Source organism: Melospiza melodia, chromosome 6 (assembly GCF_035770615.1).
Source record: "Melospiza melodia melodia isolate bMelMel2 chromosome 6, bMelMel2.pri, whole genome shotgun sequence".
NCBI lineage: Eukaryota > Metazoa > Chordata > Aves > Passeriformes > Passerellidae > Melospiza > Melospiza melodia.
Genome location: NC_086199.1, coordinates 65,971,560 through 65,993,324, shown reverse-complemented (window position 1 = coordinate 65,993,324; position 21,765 = coordinate 65,971,560). Strand labels below are relative to the sequence as shown.

Genomic DNA, 21,765 nt, shown 5'->3' with positions numbered 1-21,765 from the left:
CTGAGCACTTCCTCAGAAGCCTGTTCTGAGGCCCGATCACCCTTTAAGCAAAAGAATTTTTCCTAATAGCTATTCTAAACCTCTCCTCATGCAACTTGAAGTAATTTCCTCTTGCTCTACCACTTACTATTTGAGAAAAGAGACTGGCCCACACACAGCTACCGCCTCCTTTCAGATAGCTGTAAAGCGATAAGGTCATCTCTGAGCCTCCTTTTCTCCAAGCTAAAAAACCTCAGCTCCCTCAGCTGCTCCTCCTATGTTTTTTTCTCATTGGGAGTTGGGGAGCTTAACATTTAGCCATGGAGATTAGATCGGTTGATTAAAGCATGCTGCTAAAAACAAGTGGGTTTTGGGTTTGATCCCCATATGGGCCATTCACCGAAGAGTTGGACTTGATGATCATTTCAGGTCCCTTCAAACTCAGAGTATTCTGTGATAACAGAGAAAAGTCTGTGGAAATGGTTAATCAGTCCCAATCCTGTCAGTGAGCTGAGTGTGAATCAGAGGGACTATACAGAACTTATTTTCATACACTTACTTTGGACCACAATGGCCTTGGCAGGACAGTGACATGGGCAGGAGTGCAAAATATAATTTATCAGCTGGAAACTGGATGACAAAGCCACAAAATCCCACAAGTTTGGTTTTTGTGCACATTTTGTTTCCACTCTAACCCTACCCATCAGTGACATTTCCCAGTGACACTTTTTGCTGAAGCCCTCCATCTGCTCTACCCACCCACCAGCTCTGTCACAGCCTTCACACCCATCTGTCCTCACATCACTGTGCCTTTCATTGGACTATGTCAAATGTAACTATTTTCCAGAAAGGATAAGGATTGAATTTCAGTCATCCCAATTCAGCTTTGTGCCCAGTTACTAAAAGTCCCATTTTTGTGAATGTTCCCTTTTAAGTTAGAGCTTGATCTGAGATAATGACTGAAAAAATAGCTGACAAGTCTCCTTTATCCTGTTTTTTCCTCCCCTTGCTCTGCCCTCTTCTCTTCTCTTCTCTTCTCTTCTCTTCTCTTCTCTTCTCTTCTCTTCTCTTCTCTTCTCTTCTCTTCTCTTCTCTTCTCTTCTCTTCTCTTCTCTTCTCTTCTCTTCTCTTCTCTTCCACAGAGTACAATGACAAACCTGGGTTACACAGCATACCTTTGTAAGTACCTAAATTTTTCCTAGAAGGCTGTTACTATTGCTGAATAATCTGAGAAACAAACCACCTCTGATTAGTAAAAACAATAGCACATCTTTCACTCAACTGTGATTAATGCATAAAACCCAGTGTTTTCTAAAAGGACAGATTGGCACTCAGTTGATGTGTGTCGTACTGTGTGTGCAGCCCATGCACCATGCTCCAGTCCAGGCTTTTCTTTTTGAAATAAGCTTTACTCCAAATAGTCTGTGAGTGAGAAATGGGCTCCTCAACAAAGGCTGCCAGCACTGCATCCAAAGAGTGTCTGATAAACAGTGTTGCTTATGACCCGTGGGCAGAGAGGGACCTTCTGAAATTGAACAAAGGCAGGTGCAGGTCCTGCTCCTGGGGAGGAACAACCCCCTGCAGCAGCACAGGCTGGGGGCTGAGCTCTTGGAAAGCAGCTCTGTGGAGAAGGACCTGGGGGTCCTGGTGGAACACAAGCTGTCCATGAGCAGCAGTGGCCAAGAAGGCCAATGGGATCCTGGGGTGCATTTGGAGCAGCATTGCCAGCAGGCCGAGGGAAGCGATCCTGCTCCTCTGCTCAGCCCTGGTGAGGCACATCTGGAATTCTGTGTCCAGTTCTGGGCTCCTCAGGACAAGAGAGACTTGGACCTCCTGCATGCAGTGGAGGAAAACAAAGATGATTAAAGAACTGGGGCATCTCACCAATAGTTTTCCGAGTACAATTTTACTGGTTTCCATTTCTGTTCATGATTTACACATCCATCTGTTTTACCATATATGCCATTGCACAAGAGACATGATATAAAAATTTCTAAGGTCTTGATTATTTAGCCAGAAGTTTTTTAGTAATTGTGATACACCGTGGAACATCACAGCATTCAAAAGTCATGTCACAAGGAGTTCCTTTGCACCCTTACATGAAAGAACATTGTACCATAAAATATTATAAAACATGTAAGAAGCCAGATGTCCTGACACCCACCTGACCTAAACTCTGTATCCTTATTTATGACTGCCTGATTTCTTTTTGAGGCAGAAAGATTTTTCAATGGTTTCTGTAAGATTTGAAAAGAGAGAGAAATATAAAGATATACATTGGACTGAAATCATAGATCTTCTGCAGGCTGTGAACCCTTTTTGAAAATAGGAGAACCTCCATATTTGTGTTTTAGTGTCCTTGAAAGAGGGCAGATTTTTTAGCTAGTTGCAGAGCTGGCTTCAGTCCAAAAAGAAGAAAGAATCCTGTGGCAAATGAGTGGTGAATTAACACGGTTTACCACCTGCTTGTGGGGGATACACAAAAAATATCTTTCCCAGGGGACCTTCTGAGACTAAGATTTCTCCCCTCTGGCTCTGACTTTCTTTCTCCAATTTGGAGATTGTAGGGAAGGTCACCCCCTTCCTATACACCTTATGCCTCATCCATATGGAAAACCTAGTTCCCCCTATTATCTCTACTGTCTTTCAAAAACATAACTCCCAGCATCCCCTATGTTTTCCTGCATAGTTTTTTGTTTGGAGGGAAGAAGGATGATGAAAGGAAGAGCAGGGACATTTCACATACAGCCCAGTTATTTATGCAGAGCCCTATCCACAGTGGGGTATCTGCTGGCACCTTTTATCATGTCAGCAGAACCATTGGTAGTCTAAGAGAAAGGAAGAAAAAACAAGGGCAGTAAAACTAGGAAATGTCATTCATAAAATTTCCTTTTCACGTGGATGCTGCTTTATAGGATATTTCAATCCTCTCAAAATCAATCTGAGAACTATTCAAAATAATAAAGGAATATGGCTCAATTCCTGGCTATGAGATAAATGACGTGAAAGAAAAGTTCTGAATCTAAGTGGAAGGAACAGAGACAGTATTGGTACCCTGGATATATTTGAACAGAAACAAAAAGGATTGAGGTATACAGTTATCTCTCATAGACTGATTTTATAGAAGTTGAAGGGATCAAGTAATAAAATATTTACCTGAAGCAGTTTTCCTTTTTCTTTGCAGACAAAAGAGAGATAATTGAAATAAAGTTCTCTTCCATTATTTTTCACTATCATTCCTGAAGAAACAGAAGGAATGGGTAGATAACTACATACCAAAATTCACATAAACTACAAACTGTGGAATAAATACTATGCAGGTCTCGAGAGCAAAGATGCAATTGCAGATGATGATCCACTTTATAATTGATATAGTTAAGCATAATAAGATCAAAAACTTAAACATCAGAAAATTAGCAGAACTAGTTTAGTTATATCATTTATTGGTCAGTTAAATTTGGAAAAATCACAATGCATTTACTGAGTAGAGGATAAAAGAAACTAGTATTTTTCCTCATTGTTAGTGTCACCTCTATGAATGACATCTAATTTCACAAATCATGTAAGAAGCAAATGGATATCAAAAGCAAAAAGTATAACTATATAACCAAACCCAGAGGCTGTTCCAAAATTTGCCAAGTAGAAATGCCTAATGGATCTTTAAATTGCACCTGTAGAGCTCTGCCTTGACTCATTAATGCAGATACAGATCTCATACATAGCTGGGTCCATTAGCATGTCCCTGTAGCTCATTATGAAGAGCAGCTATTTGATCCGCATGGCTCTCTTCCCCCTAACTCACCTGTGTGCTGGGGAGAGCTAAGAAAACATCCCCTGAGGATGAATATATAAGGCTTTGGGGTGTTTATAACCCAAACTCCTTTGAGTGTTTATAACTCCTCCCTTTGAGTCCTTCTGCCCATTTGAGCCTCCTTTCTCCTCCTTCTGCCCTGCCTGCAGCCCAGTGTCACCTTCAGTGCTCCACACAAGGCAGCAGGCCCCAGCTGCTCCACCAGCACTGCCTCCCGAGGCAGGAGCACTGCATCCCCAGCCGAGCACAGCCTCTTCTGGGAGAGCCCCGGGGCCAAACCTGAAGGAAAAGCCCAGCAAGTGTAAGGATGCAGCATAATTAAAAATGGCAGGAGTCAGTGTACCATGTTTGTTTGACAAAATTGAACAAACAGAACATCAATAGGCATAAATTAATAAAGGATATGTCATGGATTTTCATCCATAAGTACATATGGCTCAGGTCCCTTTATATATCATGCCCAGATTCCTCAAAGAGCCTTCTGCATCCTAAATATATACAATAACATCTGAAAGGAGTTTAAAGACAGGCTAAGAGTCACTCCAAGGAGAAGGATGCAAACAGAAATAATGAGGTAAACAGGCTCAACTCAAAGTTTAAAAGTAGGTATTTTTGAATGTTCTTCTTTATAGAACTATCTGGCAGCATGGGTATCATGAAGCTACTGTGAGGAAAAGAAATGAACCATCAAATCTCTCCAGACTGCCAGAAGCAAACAACACTTAGCACTATTGTCAGTACAGTTTCTCCCTTGTGGCTTGAACAATGCTTGAAAATTATGATTAGATACAATTGAAACAGTCAGTGTACACAATAATAGGCATGAGAGAAGGCATTGTTAGGAAAAAGCCAATTAATGAATTTTCTAAGTGAGGTAGCCTACAAAAGGTGGCCTTCAGAGTGCATTTAAGAGGAATATGACCTTTTTCTCTAATATGAACAAAAACTTTTGACATATATTTTGAGATATATTAACTTAGTGACAGCTGTGAATGCAGGATATATAGAATTCTTTAATTGGTGAGGAGAGAAAAACAATTCATAAATTACTTTGACTGAAGGGACTTCCTTGAATCTTGAGTCCAAAAAGGGGTTGGTTATAAACTTCAGACACAGTGTTTGCCATTAGCCAAGGTGACTTTGGTCCTTCCACATGCAAGCCAATTTAGCAGCCACTGTTGTTCCTTACTAATGTCCTCTAAGTCCCCAAAGCAAAGACAGAACAGAAGACATGGCTTTGTTTTCATGTGGTTTTCAATGCATGCTAGAGATATGTGCTATGATAAGATAAAAAAGGAACTGGAAAGTCTTCTATTTTTCCTTACCATATTAACCAAGAAATTATCTGGGAAAATTACACATAAGCTAATTTAAAAGTATACCACACATATATTTAGTGACTAAGAAATACATCATTTTAGTTAATGGCTCCAAGGCATGTTTTGCTAAAAATATAGAATTTCCAGTGTATAATACAGTCCTATTCCAGATATAGCACTTACTTTTCTGCTAGTTACATGGAAAATACTTCCTGTTGTCATAAGTTCTAGCTATTGTCAGTTGAAATAAGGAATTAGGATAGAAAACATTTCTATTTCTTGCCATCTTTTTTTTAAATTATGCATACAAAATTTTAAAACTGTATTGTTTCCTGAAACATGAACAAATGCTGTCTAAGTGATTAGGGAGATTTAATACTTTTATTTTTTCATATGCAAGTTAAGAACATCTTAATTTTATCACAGCCATTGTGGTAGTCTTTTCCAAAAGGGGTTTTTGAGAATATTATCTGACAAGACAGCCTGTATTTGAATGGCTAAGTATGAGATTTCACTCTAAATAGAAACTGTGGAGATAAAACTATAAGCAAAGACCCTGTGAGGAATCCTTTCTTGACTTCTCATCACTTCTTCCAGTTACTGTGTGATGATTTCTGTTCCAAATTCAAACGGAGAGAAGTTAAGTCAAACAAGACTGCATTATATTTTTCCTTGCCCCTAAAATCACAGTATGTTTTCAGTGAGTTATTTTAGACTCATATGAACTTTCAACACTTTCAGAACAATGTAGTGAGCATTTCAGTGTAGCAGGCAGCATATGTTCTGTCTCACAGAATGGCAGCTACCTCTGCAGACTGCCAAGTCCCATAAATTTAATGGTGCAGCCTACAGAAGGCAGGATCCTAATGGTTATATATATACATCGACAGAAATTCATGGTGCCAGAAAGGCCCATTCAATCATCTAGTTGGACTTCCTATATATTGAGGGGCTCTTAAATTTCGCAGTGTAGCCCACTGTGTAGGAATAAATACACAGCTAGTCATCTTCATCACCCATGGCAGCTCGGATTGAGCTCCCAGCCTGCAGAGCCTGCAGTGTGCACGGGGCAGGGCTGCCACAGCTCCTAGGACAGAGGGAAGGGGTCAACCACAATGGGTGCTTTCCTCTAAACCCGAGCCTTCCAGCCACTTTCTGTCACACCTTTGCTGCTCCCACATAAAGTCTGCACCTTGTGGGCCTGCAGCCACGAGAATATACAGACAGACTGGCTCCTCTGCAGCCCAACAAGATGTAGCACTTGAAGGCAGAAGACTTGGGGTGAAAACAGTCAGGTGCTATAGGAAGAGAAAGTAAGATGGCAGGTTCACATTTCTGATGGTGGAATTTTTTGGGATTTTGATGGCCTCCACTGAGCCTAAAGTTACCACTGGTGTCTGCACAGGCTGAAATTCGTGTGTGCCAATCACAGCAAACAGTAAGGCAAGTGGTGTCAACACAGAACACTTCACAGAAAACTTGAAGGTCAACACCTTTACAGTGTAAATTCTAGTGTGGGCACAGAAAACCCACCAGGTTTAGAGTGTAATCAAGAAGCCTACAGTCTTTTGAAGATGACTTGGGGATGGACCACAGATAAGTATTGAAAAAATTTGTGCTCATGGTTTTATGTGTGTGTGTGAGGAGAAAAGGATGCCTTTCCCAAAGATCACAACATGCAGCAATTCATTAGGCATGCACAGACTCAAAGACACTGAGTTCCTTTACCTTTTCTACTAATTCATATTGCAGAAATGGGATTTAGCACGATGAGACATGGACACTTGATTTAAAATGTGATAGAAACTCACTTTGTAATACTATACTTTGATGTGTGACACCTCTAACATAGGAACAGACTAAGATTTGCTGAACTCAGCCTCCCATGCTGTTTTTGATTGTAGGCATAACTGGCCTGTTCTGATTTATACAACTGTCCCTACCAAGACAAGTACATGTACACCTGACTCAGAGACGAGCTATGAATGCATAGGGGTTCCTATATTAAATACATTTGCTATATGCTGTTTTCTGTCACTACAATGCCTTTTTCTTCATATTTTGCATTCATTTCCCTCTTTCATTAAGCTTGCTTTCCAGATAGTTGGTTAAGTTAATGTATTTGCACTTGACTCATGCATTAATCTCTGCAAACTACACGACATTTTGCATACTGCACACCTTGTCATAAATTATTGCTTGTAGTATGTATAACTCTATTTCCAGCCACCATATATAAAGGTAAACCAATGCCTCAGCCACTGCTGCCTCACAAAATAACGTTGACAGAAGGAAGCCATTCACAAACAGAGGAATAATGAAGATTTCTTTTCAATCTAATGGGCATTAGGGAAAATATTTTAAAGTTCAGCAAGTAGTTGGAATTTTAATATATAAGTTTACTAACCCAAGTCCTAGAGCTGGCCACGATTTCTAAGAAGGATAAGAAAATGTCACTGTGCTATGAGATAAGGAGTCACTTAATCTTCCCTGTCTTATTCCTTCCTTTGTTCAGTTTTCTTTTATTAACACAAGAACAACAGGTTTCTATAGGTTTTGAATTATTCTTATTTATCTCTCTTTGCTGAAGTTCAGTTCTGTAGTTGAAAAACTAACTAGCTGGGGGTTCACACAGTGTCTGTCACTCCTTGCAAACCGCAGCAGCAATATGAAACAAAATGAGGAGTTTTTAATATATGCAGTGAGGAAAGTTAGATAGAATTTCCCTACCCTTCAAACTGGAGGCACAGCACACCACTCCCTGGATACAGATTACCCCAGCCTCACTGATCCTCCCTCTGGAGTTGTGGGATCTCAGTCTGTCCTCATCAGGAAGACAAATTTTCTAGAATCACACCATGTTCCAGTAGAAAAATTAAATTACTCAAAAAAAGGTATTTTCTGGCTAATATGAAACCCTTCCATCATCAAGCAAACAAGAAAATTTAATTAATCCTGACACTCCTTCATTCAGGCATACAGTGGTTAAAGGCAAGAGTTGCAAGCAAAGCTATAAAGTCTTCCAGACAGCAACAAAAGCCTTTTCTTCTCATCATAGCTGCAATAAGATCTGAAACATTCTTAAGGTTCAAATGGCTCTTCTCCTGTCTGATTTCTTGCGTACTACACTTGCACCACTGTCTGAAGGTTGCTGTTTCTCTTTCCCATTTTTTTTGAACTCACACAAAAATGTAGCATGAATATAGGTCTCGTAGAAATCTGCAGCTGTGAGCCCAGAGATGCCCAGGTGAAAGATGCTCAAAGGAAGTTATAAGAGTTTGCTGGGAGGGGTGCTCAGAGCTTTCACTGCGGATTCAAGTTGTAGTAACAGTAACAAAAACCTGTTCAACACATCAGGCAGTAAAAGGCCGTGGGAGAGCTGCAGTTTGAATGAGAGTTTGTGTGTTCACATCCACTGTATATTTTCGAGCCTTTTTTTTTTAACATGAGGAACATATCTGCAAAGCAGGTGTAGTAAGACTGATGCAGTATAGAGTGACACTGCTAAGCTTGATACTCCAGCAATGAAAATCTAGTCCAAACAATAAGGAGGAGCCAGTCTTTCCTAGGGGCAGAAGACTTCTTGCCAAGTTGGAGAATGCTACCTACCTGCTGTGACCTCCTTGATGTCTGCTCTATATTTTCCTGCATTCTGTGTGATACATTGATCTGCCACGCTGCCAAGGTGTGGGATAAATTTGGCACGCCCTTGCTCCTCACCAGTACTGATGCAGTGGCTGTTCTTACACTCGCTTTCCTGAAGGAATGCCTGTCCTCAGCAAAGATCTACTTCCTCCCTTTCTTGGTTCAGCTTTGGAATACAATCAAAACTTTGTTTGATTCTGTGGATTCTCCCACATAAATTTCTTTTTATTTCAGAAGTCAATTATATCCGTTAATCATAAAGAATCTGGCAATATTATGTGATGTATGTGTGGGGCAATATATAAATGTCAAATCTTGTTGCTGCAGGTTAGAAAGGAAATGCTGTTAATGAAATATGTTTTAGGAACTGAAAAGACCAGAGCATTTCTAGGCTGGAGTTTACCAGCAACTTAAGTACTCCTGTGCCTGAAATTCAGGTGACACATAGGCTTAAATCAGAGTTATGCCATTTGCAATTATTTTCAAGCAAATACATATGCCTTCAGAGATAACATTTAAAGAAAACAAATACTTAGACAATAGACTACTCTTTCTGTTTTTCAAATACTTGGAATGGCAAAAATCTTCTATTGCAAAGACACCAACAAGGCATTAATAAATTAAATTAAGAAATTAAGCGGGTTTATAAATTAAGAGGTTTTATATTATCATGGAAAAAAAATACATTATTTCTTTGTTATTGTTGAAGATGTTTTTTGTTAAGGAAGTCTACATTTTAAAGGGATTGGATAGAAGGCTTGACTTCAAGTTGGGCTGAATTTCTGTTATGTTGATAATGTCAAAGTCCCCATTTTTGACAGAAGTCTGGTGAACACCCAGGAGAGCTGATTACTGGCAAATCCCTCCTCATGTGAATTTCCTTTCCCTCTATATTTCTGAATTTCATCTAACTGATGATTATTCTATTTTCAAGGGAAAACATTGTCCTCTGAGTGGTGTTCTGGCCCTTTTCTACATTTAAAGCATTTCCCGGCATTGCCACCAGTAAATGTCACTATCAGACACCTTCTTTTGTATTAGATATTAATTAAAGAAAAAAATGGGATCATCATGTGGTAGGCAAGGAATCTGGCAGGGAGATCGAAAACACTGGTTTTTTAGCCCACAAAGTAAAACCTAATATTTTTTTCAGTAGCAACAACAATGTTGAACACGAGGGCAAAAGCATGATTGCTCCTGGAACTGAGAATCTCAAAACAACGGCTTCTGGAGAAGAAACAAACCCCCAGTGATTGCAGTAAAGTGAACCAGATACACTTAATCCCAGAACAGCAAGAAACAAAACAGACTGAGTCACAAGCTGAGCAGTAAGGATTTTTAATAAATTTTCAATTTGGAAAATATTATATGACTGCAAACAGAAAGATAATACCTTTATGGAAGGAGTAAAATTACCACATGCTGCAGCTGCTTCACTACTCTGACCTCAATAGCACACTAGAACAGATTTTTGAAGTAAGGAGGGGGAAATGAGGTCTGCATTTTCTTTAATATGAACTTATTTTCAAGATAATAGGTTAATATGACTGGACAAAGCATCTGTCATAGAACAGCATGGAAAATGTGGAAATATACTTTAAGCATCTTGCAGGTCTCCTGTACTGCTGCAGAAGCCCAGACCACCCAAAACAAGTAGCTTCCACTGAGAAGTAATAAAACATGAAAAGGAACTTCCCCAAAGACAATGAGATCTCAAATGGTGTTTGCTACAAAACAGATTGCCCAGTGATTGCAGGGTAGTAGAGAAGAATAAAGTGAGATAATCAGGATAGCAGAGCCATTGTCCCCACTAACCATTTTCTAGCCTGTGTCACTGCCTATGAGGACAAACTGGGTTTAGTTCCTGGGCAGGCTGGACAATTGTATTTCCATGGTCCTGTCTAAACTACTCTGTGTTTTTGCTTCTAGAGGAGCTTATATCACATCTGAAACCCACACAATTAATCCCTTCTAGGGTGCACTTCATGGAAGCAGGACTTATTTCAACATGTAAATACGATGTTCACACTTTTTCCACGTGTTGCTCCCACAGAAGAGAAAATATATGATGTACTATGGACTTCATTGCTTGTTACCATCAAACCTTGACTAAGTAAAATATTGGGGTTTACTCTCCTATCGGGGTAGGAGAATAAAGGTTTACCATCTCTGAACTAGTGATGAGCATTAAATATCACAATCTCTGTAACTTTCTAACCCTCAGTCAGTACCCCACAGCATCTGCCTTTACTATCTATAGCTACTGCATTTCTCTTCAGCATCTTTCCCTTGCTGAAATACTTCTGGCTGCTCAGTGGAAATAAATCTGCACACCAATGAAGCCTTGCTGAGACTCCCAGGGACTTAAGGCCTTGACTGCAAAAATAACACTTGTACTGGCTTTTAAAAAAGATTGGCAGAAGATGATGCAGAAGATCACCATGCCATTAATGCAAAGTGGCAAAAGCACAAATTTTTTAGAGCAACTGGCAAATGCTTGGGCTTTTAGCACTTGTTTGAGACTAGCAGATATTTTACTTATATGTGAGAAAACAAGCAAAAGCCAGCAAGACTTTTTAAAGGATGTTAATATCCTTCTTCCTAAATTACAAATGTTTAGCTTAGCTATTTCTCTGCACTTCGCAGATGACAATTTTTACAGAGGGATTTATCATTTTCCTACTAGTAGTGTTTGAATTTGTTTCTGGCATTTTCAAACTCGATTTAAAACCAAAGCAGAAAGATGAAGGTAAACTAAATCTCTGAGGGAAACAGGGTGGTGCATTTCTTTGCCCTGTAACTGCAGGCAGCTGGGCCAAGGGCTCCTGATGATATTTCACTGCATTGTTAATCTCCAGCAGTGTGGGCTAAAAAGCAAAGAGCACAGAAAATCACACAAAGTAGTACAACCCCGACACACTATTGACCGGTGTTGGCAAGTGGGGACCTGGCAGAGGCTGAATAGGGAGAAATTAAATGAAATAAGATAGGCACAGGCTATGGGAGCTATCATAGCATTTCTGAGTCAGGGAGCATGGCGAGTCACAAGAATCTTCACCAGCAACACAAAGAGGGAGGGTAATAGGATTGAAAGATTAGGAACTGTGTCAGTCTGGCCCAGGGAGTCAGTGGCACAGGCAGCAGGTCTGGTTTGAGTGCACAGTTTGAATTGGGACCTCTACAGTTCCTGCTGAATCATTCAAGGACAACACATTTTGAGAAAATTCATTACCATGGATATTTCTTCTTATTTATTTCTCTTTCTAAGAAACACTGACAGTAGAAATAATAATCAGAACATATGGGCTATGTTACACATTTGAAAAATAGTTGTATGGCACTTTAGTTTCCTCTCTCTATACGTTTCTGAAGGTTTCCAACTCGGTTTTTGGATGCAGGGAGAAGCAAGTCATACCAAAATCCTGATTAGCTGTTGTTGGCCAATTTCCATTCTAATTTTTCCACTACCACTTAAGCTATCCCTCTTGTGAATAAATAAACACACTGAATTGTAAGACTCTTGATCTTCATCCTGGAAATGTACACCTAAAAAAGTTCTTAGACACTGAAAAAATGCACCATTCATTTCTCTGCTATTGCTGCATCAATTACCTCAACATATTTTCAGTGGTTTAGGTGGTTTTTATTTACAATAACATTAACAGCAACATGATACAAATACTTGTTTTACTCTAAATATTTTGGTTTTGCTGGTCTTTGTGAATATGTGTTCCTCACAAAAATCAACCTGTACCAACCAGTTTGAATGCACTTGTCTCCTAAGAATTGAATCTAAGCAGTTGATTGAACGTGGCTTACTTGGAGTGCTTGCTCCCACACTTGGATATTTGCTTTTTTAAATTTTAGTTTATGGTTTTGCCTGATAGAATTAGGAGAAGGGAACAAAGCACAATGTTGCCTGTTAGCTCAAATAACCTGTATTTTCCTTCTTGCTCTATGAGAAGGCATCTTGGCATTCTGCAGCTTTGTTTTTCCTCTTGGCCTCTCCCACTCAGAGAGCAAGAAAGCAGTGTGGAAATGGTCTGGGGATACCTGCTGACTTCATTGCTGCTGCCATCAAGATCTAGAGTTAAATCCAGACCCTTTAAGGAGAATTAGAATAACCAGGCAGTGGCTGATACCATGTCTACATCTAAAAAGCCGAAACAACAGAAGCAGAAAAAAACGGATTCATCTTGTGTTGGTGGGATGGAAATCAGATTAGCCACGACAGACACAGTGAAAGATTTGTCTGCCAGGGCATAGAGATCATTAAAAGCAGAGGAACACCAGGGAAGGCTGTGGCTTGGGAACTGAGTTGCTAGAGCTGCAGCAGCTCACCAAAAGCAGGACAAATGTGAAAGACAACAGCCCCAGGGACTGAAATACTCGGCAGTGTTGCCTTTGTAATGCAAGTACGCTCCTACTCCGTCTGCCTCTGAAGGGCCCTCCTGTCAGGCTGAACAGAGAAGAAAGCCAGAGGTACATGAATCCTTGGCTGCTCTGCTGCAGTGATCACTGAAGAGTTCAGCCAAACCACACAGGCTCTCGGGGGTTTGTGCTAAGAGCCATCCACGGCCACCGAACCCAGGAACTCACATGTGCCTGGGATTTCTCCAGCTAAGGAAAAGTTTCCTTCCTCTTCTTTGAAGACATTTAGGAAATCTTATATTTAGGCTAGAGATGTTTTTGAAAGAGAGAGTTCAAGGCTAGCTTGTTTAAATAGCAAAGCCTTCTTTTGAAAGCGAGAAACCTTCAGTTTCCGATTTCTGTGCGTGCCTGATGGGCAGAGGGTTTTATTATCCTAAGTGCTCCTCTAAGGCAGGTGTACTTGGTTTATGGAACAAAACTAAATTGTCTTATCTTTTTCCAATATCAGCTACATTATTTCTGCAAAACTTAAACTCTGTATCTCTGTGCCTAGGATGCATGCAAATAATACAAAAGCGGTAAAAAAAAAGGAAGAAAAATTATTTTTTCTATACCTTACTCTTTATTTTACCAGAAAACACAATCAGTGCTACCATGTATGAGTATGATATTCCCTGGGTAAAGCAGCACTCTACTGCATCTATCTATTTATTACACAGTAAATGAATATGGGTTGGGTAAGTGCCACATGAGAGCTGCTCAGGAGCAGTGCAACATTGCCACCATGTGCTCTGCACCGAGAACTGGTTTTATGGAGTCAATAGAGTTACCCTCCTTTCTGAGTCAGAGAAAAAGCAAAAAAAAAAAAAAAATTAAGGGTAAGTAATTTCTCCTCAACAAAAATTTTTGTTTTACTGTGGGCTTAGGCACTAGGAAACTATGTCTGGAGCATTGGCCATCAGCCACCAGTCTCTCTACAGAGTCAGCCAGCAGGCAGCACACCTGGGAGTCTCCTTTTGGTCTGTTGTTCTCGTGGGGCACAAGAATTGCATTAGGAATTAATGATCCCAGGCTTAAGTGGAAAATTCAAGGACTGAAATAGATCAGGAGGGAGTGTTTTTTTCTAAAAATAACATAGTTCTTTAACATTTTTGCTGAAACTGCCAAGCAGCATCTTTCCTAGAGTAATCCAATGAAAATCACATTCTAGTTACACTGGGAATGATTAGCCATACATGATTGCCTTTCAGGATCACTGACATTTTCAATCACCTTTGACACAACCTTATTCTTGTTCAAGTTGTTCTTGTCACCTTTGACACAACCTTGTTGAGGGACTAGGTCTTGAGTAAGTGTGATGCTGATCTCAGCACTAATAGAATTCACAAACAATCTATGCCTGAATCTTTGCTAGAATGTCTTTTTATTCCTCTTGATGAAAAAGGCTTAACATTAAACATAGAACCTTATTGCAATCAAGCTACAGTAGAGTGAAGGTATGTTATGTTTTTGGTATTTTTCACTTGGGAGAACTGGAGGAGTACATAAATGTATAATGTCTGTGATGGTGGGAAAGGCAAATTTAAATAACAAAGAAGAAACAAGATGTTTTTGTTTCATAATCTCAGCTGATGGGGAGGTGGAGGGCTACATTGAACCATTCATGCCACAGTTGGAAAAGGTCAATATGTGTTTGTATCAGCAGTGTGGATACATTTACTGACTACACACAGTCAATTAAGCTTGACCACCACGTTCAAGGTCGCTGACGCCACAGTCCTCAGCTGCTCCAGAGGATGGGCAGCAAACCTGCTGGAACCAGGAAGGGACAGGTACTGAGCTGGCCCTTTCACCCTGTGGGAGACTCTGAGGACACCCTCAGTGAGCAACAAGCAAATTTGAAATGTATCCTCCAGGAAGTGAATTTTTACTGAATTAACTGGCACAAATTGCACCTCTCTACCTAATGCCAGGCATGTCAGGCAGCCATAGTGGTTCCTGGCTTTGCCATTCTGGTCAACACTAAATATTTTTATTGGTACACAAGACTAGAAAGTGCATCTGACAGCATTCCTTGCTTAATATTGTTTTCCAGCCCAATTCTGTCATAATTCAAAATGTTAATTATGAAATCTAAGACTTCTAATTAACTTAAATCTCCAAATAATGAAGAACATTCTAAATCAGAACTTACCAGTTCCGTGGTACAGTGCTCACAGCCACAATTTTGCACCTCTGAAATTAATTTCTAGTAGAGATTCTCCTTCACACTGCTGCTGGAAGTCTTCGTATCTTGTCTCAAGTCTTTCCATAACCACAGTTACTAGCTTCCTTTTATAAACAAATCCCTCATCAGCTGGCCCTTCTCTAAGAACACAGAAAGATCAGAGAGCATGCAATGACAGTACTGTTCCTCTTTTGTGCAGCTTTATATTTTTCATTGTTTATGGCCTTGAGACATCAGAAAAATCTGTGATAATATTTTATCTGAGTTTAGACAGTTATGAGTTAATTCATGAGACAGTCTCTGGTGATGGAGTCTTTCGTTTATTACTCAGCTCTTGGATGTTTGATTCTACAGCTCAGCAGAAAAGACCTAGCCCACCTCAGCATGAAAAGCAGGATGCAGGCAAATACATTTCCAGCAGATAAGATCCATCAGGGAAAGTGATGTGACCCTGCTGTACTAGTCCAGCAAGACAAGAACATGTCCAATATCAAACAGACATATTAAAAAGATTCCTAATATTATTTTCTTTCAACAATATAATGTAACATCATTACAAGAACATGCACAATTTGCAAAAAAAACCCATGTTTGTTGTTTCATGTCATATTTAGAACATTTAAATTAAAATTGTCACTTAAAAATCCTATTCTCAGCACATACAACAAATGTAATTTTTTTCAGCTTGAGGCAAAAATTGGTTGCAGAAGCAGCTAGTGCAGCAATCACTCTAGATGCTACTACAAATTTGCTATCAATTGTTCTTAGCTGCACATGATTTTGAGGATTATGTCAGTACATGGCTAACAGACAATCATTTCCACTCCTCATTTCAGAGAAGACAAATAGATAGAAAATAAGACAGAAAATACATCTAAAGCATTCCTAAAGTGGAAGCTGTCTTAGGGCTTGAGGGTTTGGGTTCAGCTTCCAGTGTGGGTACAGGCTCTGAACTTTCCCTGACTCTTCACTGAAATGGATTTTTGTTTACTCCATTCAGCCTCTCTCCTGTATAAAAGGGCCTAATAACTTTTTAGTCACATGCTCTGCGATGAATGGATAATTGCGTCAACCCAGCAAGAGCATGACTCACTAAGTGAGCAATATCCATTTTCAACAGGGAAAAAATATCAGTGTAGATCCACTTAATTGTTCCATGATACAATTTAGCACTGCTATAGCATGTATTAAATTAATTAAAAGACTTTCCTTCCCGTCAAAGGTATAATCAAGGCAATTTTCTTCCAAACATAATCAGAAAACTATGCAAGGAAAGCTTTGCAATATGAGCTATTTTTTCATGTGGAAATTTAATTGATTTTCTATAATTTTTCCCCTTTGGGATTCAAATGAAGCTTTACAGAAGTTGTTGCTCTTTTACATGTAATTGGTCCACTTGAACTTTTAGAGCTTACCTGAAACTAGGCCAGCAAAGTACTTCTTTTCTCCCCTTCTTCTGAGACATTGTATCAACAATCATTAAAAAAAAATGCCTAGAGGTCACAGAAAACTCCAGAGTGCTTAAAACAATTAACATTTATAACAGAGAAATTTTACTGTGAGGTAGCAATCAGTTTCCTCTCCTGTTGAATACATCAGCAAACATCTTTCTGAATCTTAATAATAGAGGGGTGGCTTGAAGAAACACACATTTTTTGTTTCCAAAACACTTGGCACCAGAGGAAAAATTCTATCTGGAAAGGAAAGGTTGGGGAAGGTGAACTGAAAAACAAAATTGAACACTGTTACACCAACAAATAGTAATCAATCCAGATGCTGGTATTCTCCTCTAGTCATTCCTTCAGGGAAGGCAGGGTGAAGCAGGATTACATGGAAGCTTTTTGAAAAAGAAAATAAATGAAAACTCCATGCTCCTCTGGGGAGTGTCTTGGTAAGCTGCAGCTCCCAGAGAATTGGCAGCATTATACAAGAGCCCAACTGAGAAAGACAGGGAGTGTCCATGTGTTTGCTGTGTTGATTCTGATAGAGCTACTGTGGAATGGGAGTACTAAGAGGAATTTGTAACGGCCTAAAGACAATTTTGAAGCTGACGGACCTGAATTTTGCTCTTAATTATTCCAACCAGCAGCACCTCCCTGATTTGGGCAGAACAAATGCTTCACACAAATACCAGCTTAGCCCAATATGCATCTATTCAAATTTACAGATGGTCAGCCAAAGGGTTTCAACAGCTTCTTCAGATCTCAATATGGAGAAGATTCCCTTTTCCTACTGAAAAATATAGCAATGCCATGGCTGGTTCTCTGTACCCTATATTATACTGATTGCTGTATAGTAGCAGCTGAGGCCAATAAAGGCAAGGAGAGAAAACAGTAAAAGAAGAATGCCCTGCAAATATAGATTGGACAGACCTTTTGGATTCTGAAAAAAAAAACCAAACTTCACTTATTCCAAAGTAAGATCAAATGTGATATCATTTACTTCAGCAAAGAGCTCAAGGCTGAGCCATGCAGTCATGAACTAAAGATTACATATAGACACAGGTTTTCACGAAGCCCTGATGGGGTTGTGATCCAGCATTCCATTTCCAAATTCTAATCTAAGTTACCTTTTTAAGAACATAAATAAAAAGGCCATCTCCTATCTTACTGTGCAATTGTAATGCAGTGAGACCGTTCAAAAAAAGCAGAATATTTAAATAATATATCATTGCTCGTTTTTGCAAATGCTGGCAGTGATGCTTCACAAATGGGCTGCCAGCCTGTGTACAAATCAAGAGTTGGTAGAGATGCTCCGGAACTAAAACAATCAGACTGAACCTGCTTCACTAAATTGAACCATCCTTTTTCCATTACAGGAGTTGGAACTCAAGACAAAACAACCTTAACAAGCAAGATTCTTCAAACCTCAACCATTCATTCTCATGTAACTTAATCTTAGAGGAAAAATATTACTGAAATCCAGCTCCTGTCTGATGCACCACTGTGTCCCTATAGCACATTCTCCAATGTTTATTTCCAGATTTCTTTTAATCGACCTTAGCAAAACAGCTCCAGCAACTTCTCTTTGTGGTACTTGCAGAGTCTAGTGAATCTGAATTTCAGCATGATGTTTTTCCTAAATTTAACATTATTTAATTTTATTTCATTCTTAATTTCATCGCTTCAGAACACTCGAAGTCATGATTTTTTAGTATCATCTTTGAAGGATGTCCTTGATCTCTTGACTCTCAAGCAGTGAGTCAAAAGTATCAAAAAAATATACATTTCAAAAATTAAATTTTGGGAAGTATGGGATTACAAGCAAAGCCAGATAAACACTCATTAGCACACTAGTGAGCAGAGCCCAATCCTGTCAGCTGGGAAATGGTATCAGTTGGCAGCACCTTGTAAAACACACCCTGTAATGTATGCAACCCTATTTCTCTTGAATCAGTTGCCAGCTGAATTGGGTTAGCCTGCTTTCCAGCACCTTCATACCAGGGGGCTTGGGGGTGCAGTGGGGAGGGTGTTATTCAGCTGGCTTTTGACGACCAAGCTTCTCACACACACATTGCAAAAGAATCAAAAGCAAAACATCAAGCATCGCATTCGGAGCACAAGCAACGTTTGGCTGCTCAGCCAACCCCTCTTCCCACTGCATCTCTTCTCCCTGCTGTCAGCAGGAGGATATCCACTGGGCCACTGGGGGTTTGTACAGTTCACATCACTAATGTTCATGAATGGGGAATAAATCCGTGGGATTCAGGCAATGTGTCACAACGCGAAGCAAAGAGCCTCAAACGGATCACAATTTTGTTGTGGGAAATGTTGTTCAGCCATTGAAAGCTGTCAGTATTTTTGGCAGTCTGGATTTTGAAATATATTAGTTAACAGAATCCTTGGTGAGCAGAGGAGACAAAGTGTAAGCAGCTGATTTAAACAAAGGCAATTTGGAATTAAACTTTCATCCAATAAGTAGGCTGACCATTATTTGTATTTTCCTGATTGTTTTGACAGCTTTGCAAATTCCAAGCATGAGCATGAAATGCTAACCATGCTTTGATGTTTCCTGGCCCACACACCAGCCTTCCATCTTTTTTACTTTAAAATTTTATCCAGCAGGAAAGTAGCTCATTGGATTAATGTAGTGTCAACTTCTGGAAAGCTAGTAGCAAAACTGACATAGAAAAGACAAAATCAAATATAAGGAAAAGAGGATGAAAAATGCACTCCAGCATTTTTCTCTCAAACACCAAATGTACAGTCTGCAGCAAATCTGAATGGCAGAATCAAGACTTTAGGTAATCAGTAGAATTTTTCCTCTTGCTAAGTTATTCTGAGGAGCATAAGCAAGATCATAAATGACACTTGCTTCTTTCTAAGAAATAGGCACATCATATTGCACCCTTCAAGTTCTTATACACCTGGACATAAAAGCAGATGGATTCAAGAAAACAGAGCTTACTTGCTACAAGTTCACACCTGCTCTTCAGAAACTGCCACAAGAATCCTCAACCACAACAGCCACAGAAGAACAAACTTTGTTGTAAGATATGATAGAATGAGGCTAAAGCCTTAATTTATGGTGCCAGCTCTGCCACAAAATATACTGAAGAATCTCACACAAATTTTAATCTCATTTTAATGGCTCAAGAGATAAGTGTTGTATATCCACATGAATTACAAAATGTTTACACTAATTTTTCAGTTGGGCATTGAAAGGCTTTCAAGAATTGCATGAAGTTAACAGAATATTTTAGTATTGTTCACTCTCCAGAAAAATAACATTTTTCATTTAATTCTACTATCTTTAGAGTCCTTTTATCCACGATCTTCATACAGAGTGCATTATGCCAATTTTCACATTTCGTTGGTTCTTTTTATATAGGCAGGTCTCTCACTGCTTTGGGTTTTTTAGTCCAAATCAGTACTATGTGGTTGCTAGAGAAATGTTTGATTAGTGATTTTTAAAGTTAAGCATCTATTTCCCCAAAGTCTGGGAATATTCAGATCAAAGAGAGCTTTGAATATATAGTTTCTACAATCTGAAATTCAGTGTGAAGTTAGATTCAGGAATGTTGTTCAGATCTATCTTTCCTCATTCTTTTGGAATGTTTATGTGGAGAGATGTACTGAACAAGATACCACAGAGTACATAAAATTTTAGATCATAAATCAGGAGAATTTTATTATCTGTCCTTTTTGGAAGTGCTGTAAATGAGACAAATATTTCTGCATTTTCATAAGGCATTAAAATTGATTTTCATTTTAACTGTGGGGCAACTGCAATTGCAAATAAAGCAGCTTGTCTATAAAAATGACAGTACCTTTTAGCACTTGCTGTTCTTCTTAGAAACTTGTCACAGCCAAGCCCTAAAACCATTTTCAGTCCTATTTGCGGTATTTCACAGCCCATACACCTGCAACGCTGGCTTACAGTGCCTTGCCAGCAAAACACAAGGTGCCACACCAGCAATCACAAACTCACCAAACTCGCCGTTTTTGAGATGATCTACAACTCAGCGCCACGGCAGAGAAAGCTGCGCGCCGTGTTTTCCCCAGGGATGAGCAGGCTCGGAGCACCTGGGGTGGGTGCGTGTGCCGGGACGGGCGGAGGCGGGCGGCTCCCAGCCGGGGCCCGGGACAGCCGCGGCCTGGGCCCAGCTGCGCCAACCGACGGCCGCCACAAGAAAGCGCCGCGCGGTGGGAATGCCATTCGCGGCCGCCGGCAGCGCCGGCCCTGCGGGCAAGGAGCCCCGCACCGAGGCCAGCAGAACCCTGAGCACGGCTCAGCCCCGCTCGGGCGCTCGGAAAGGCAGGGGCTGAGCGGCAGCCCGGCTGCCTGCTCAGCACGGCCCAGAAAGGGAACGGAGCGCAAGGAATCCCTGAGCCAAGCCTCGTCCTCAGGAGCTGCAGCAACACACATCTCACACATCTGAGCAGGGGAGAACAGCCACGCTTGGCTGAAGTGTCCCGGAGTGAGCAGGGAGCCCCAGCACAAGGCTGTGCTTCAGCTGCTTCGGTCGGTGTGACCGACCTGTCTCACAGTCTCCCGTGAACACTCAGACCCTGCTGGGACCGAGATACTGCTGAGACTCCTAAGGCAAGTTCAAGGTAGAGGACAACAGGATATAAATCAGCCTGCTATCCAAGCAGACACTTTTGCACCAAATGTGTGTTTACCCACACTATGATGTAAATGAAGTTGCTGAGCAACCAGGAATTTGGTCCTATTTTTACTTCTGCATTTAGAGTAGCATCACTAACTCAGAGTCTACCTTTATACGAATGTGTATGTTTTCACAAAAGACATCAGATATTTCAAAAGCAATTCCAAAGTCCACTTCCAATCCTTGTCAATATGCAGAGGGGAAAAAAAACCACGTTAATGGAGATCAGAATCTTTAGTAGTTAGGTGTGCAAACAAGTTTCATGATTTGCACAGGACTTCAAAATATATGAGATATTTTT

At 40.1% G+C, this 21,765-nt stretch overlaps 1 long non-coding RNA gene across 2 annotated transcripts; it reads right to left on the bottom strand.

The window, feature by feature from the left end:
* Nucleotides 1–582: 582 nt before the first annotated feature.
* Nucleotides 583–20,906, bottom strand: LOC134419867 (uncharacterized). 2 transcript variants are annotated; one of them, XR_010028180.1, is made up of 4 exons: nt 20,783–20,900; nt 15,320–15,492; nt 3,136–3,218; nt 583–1,812 (listed from the first exon to the last, which is right to left on the bottom strand). It is a non-coding gene; the product is annotated as an uncharacterized LOC134419867 (long non-coding RNA). The 2 variants fall into 2 exon arrangements; XR_010028181.1 differs by lacking the exon at nt 15,320–15,492 and having other exon boundaries at nt 20,783–20,906.
* Between the last annotated feature and the right edge of the window lie 859 nt (nt 20,907–21,765).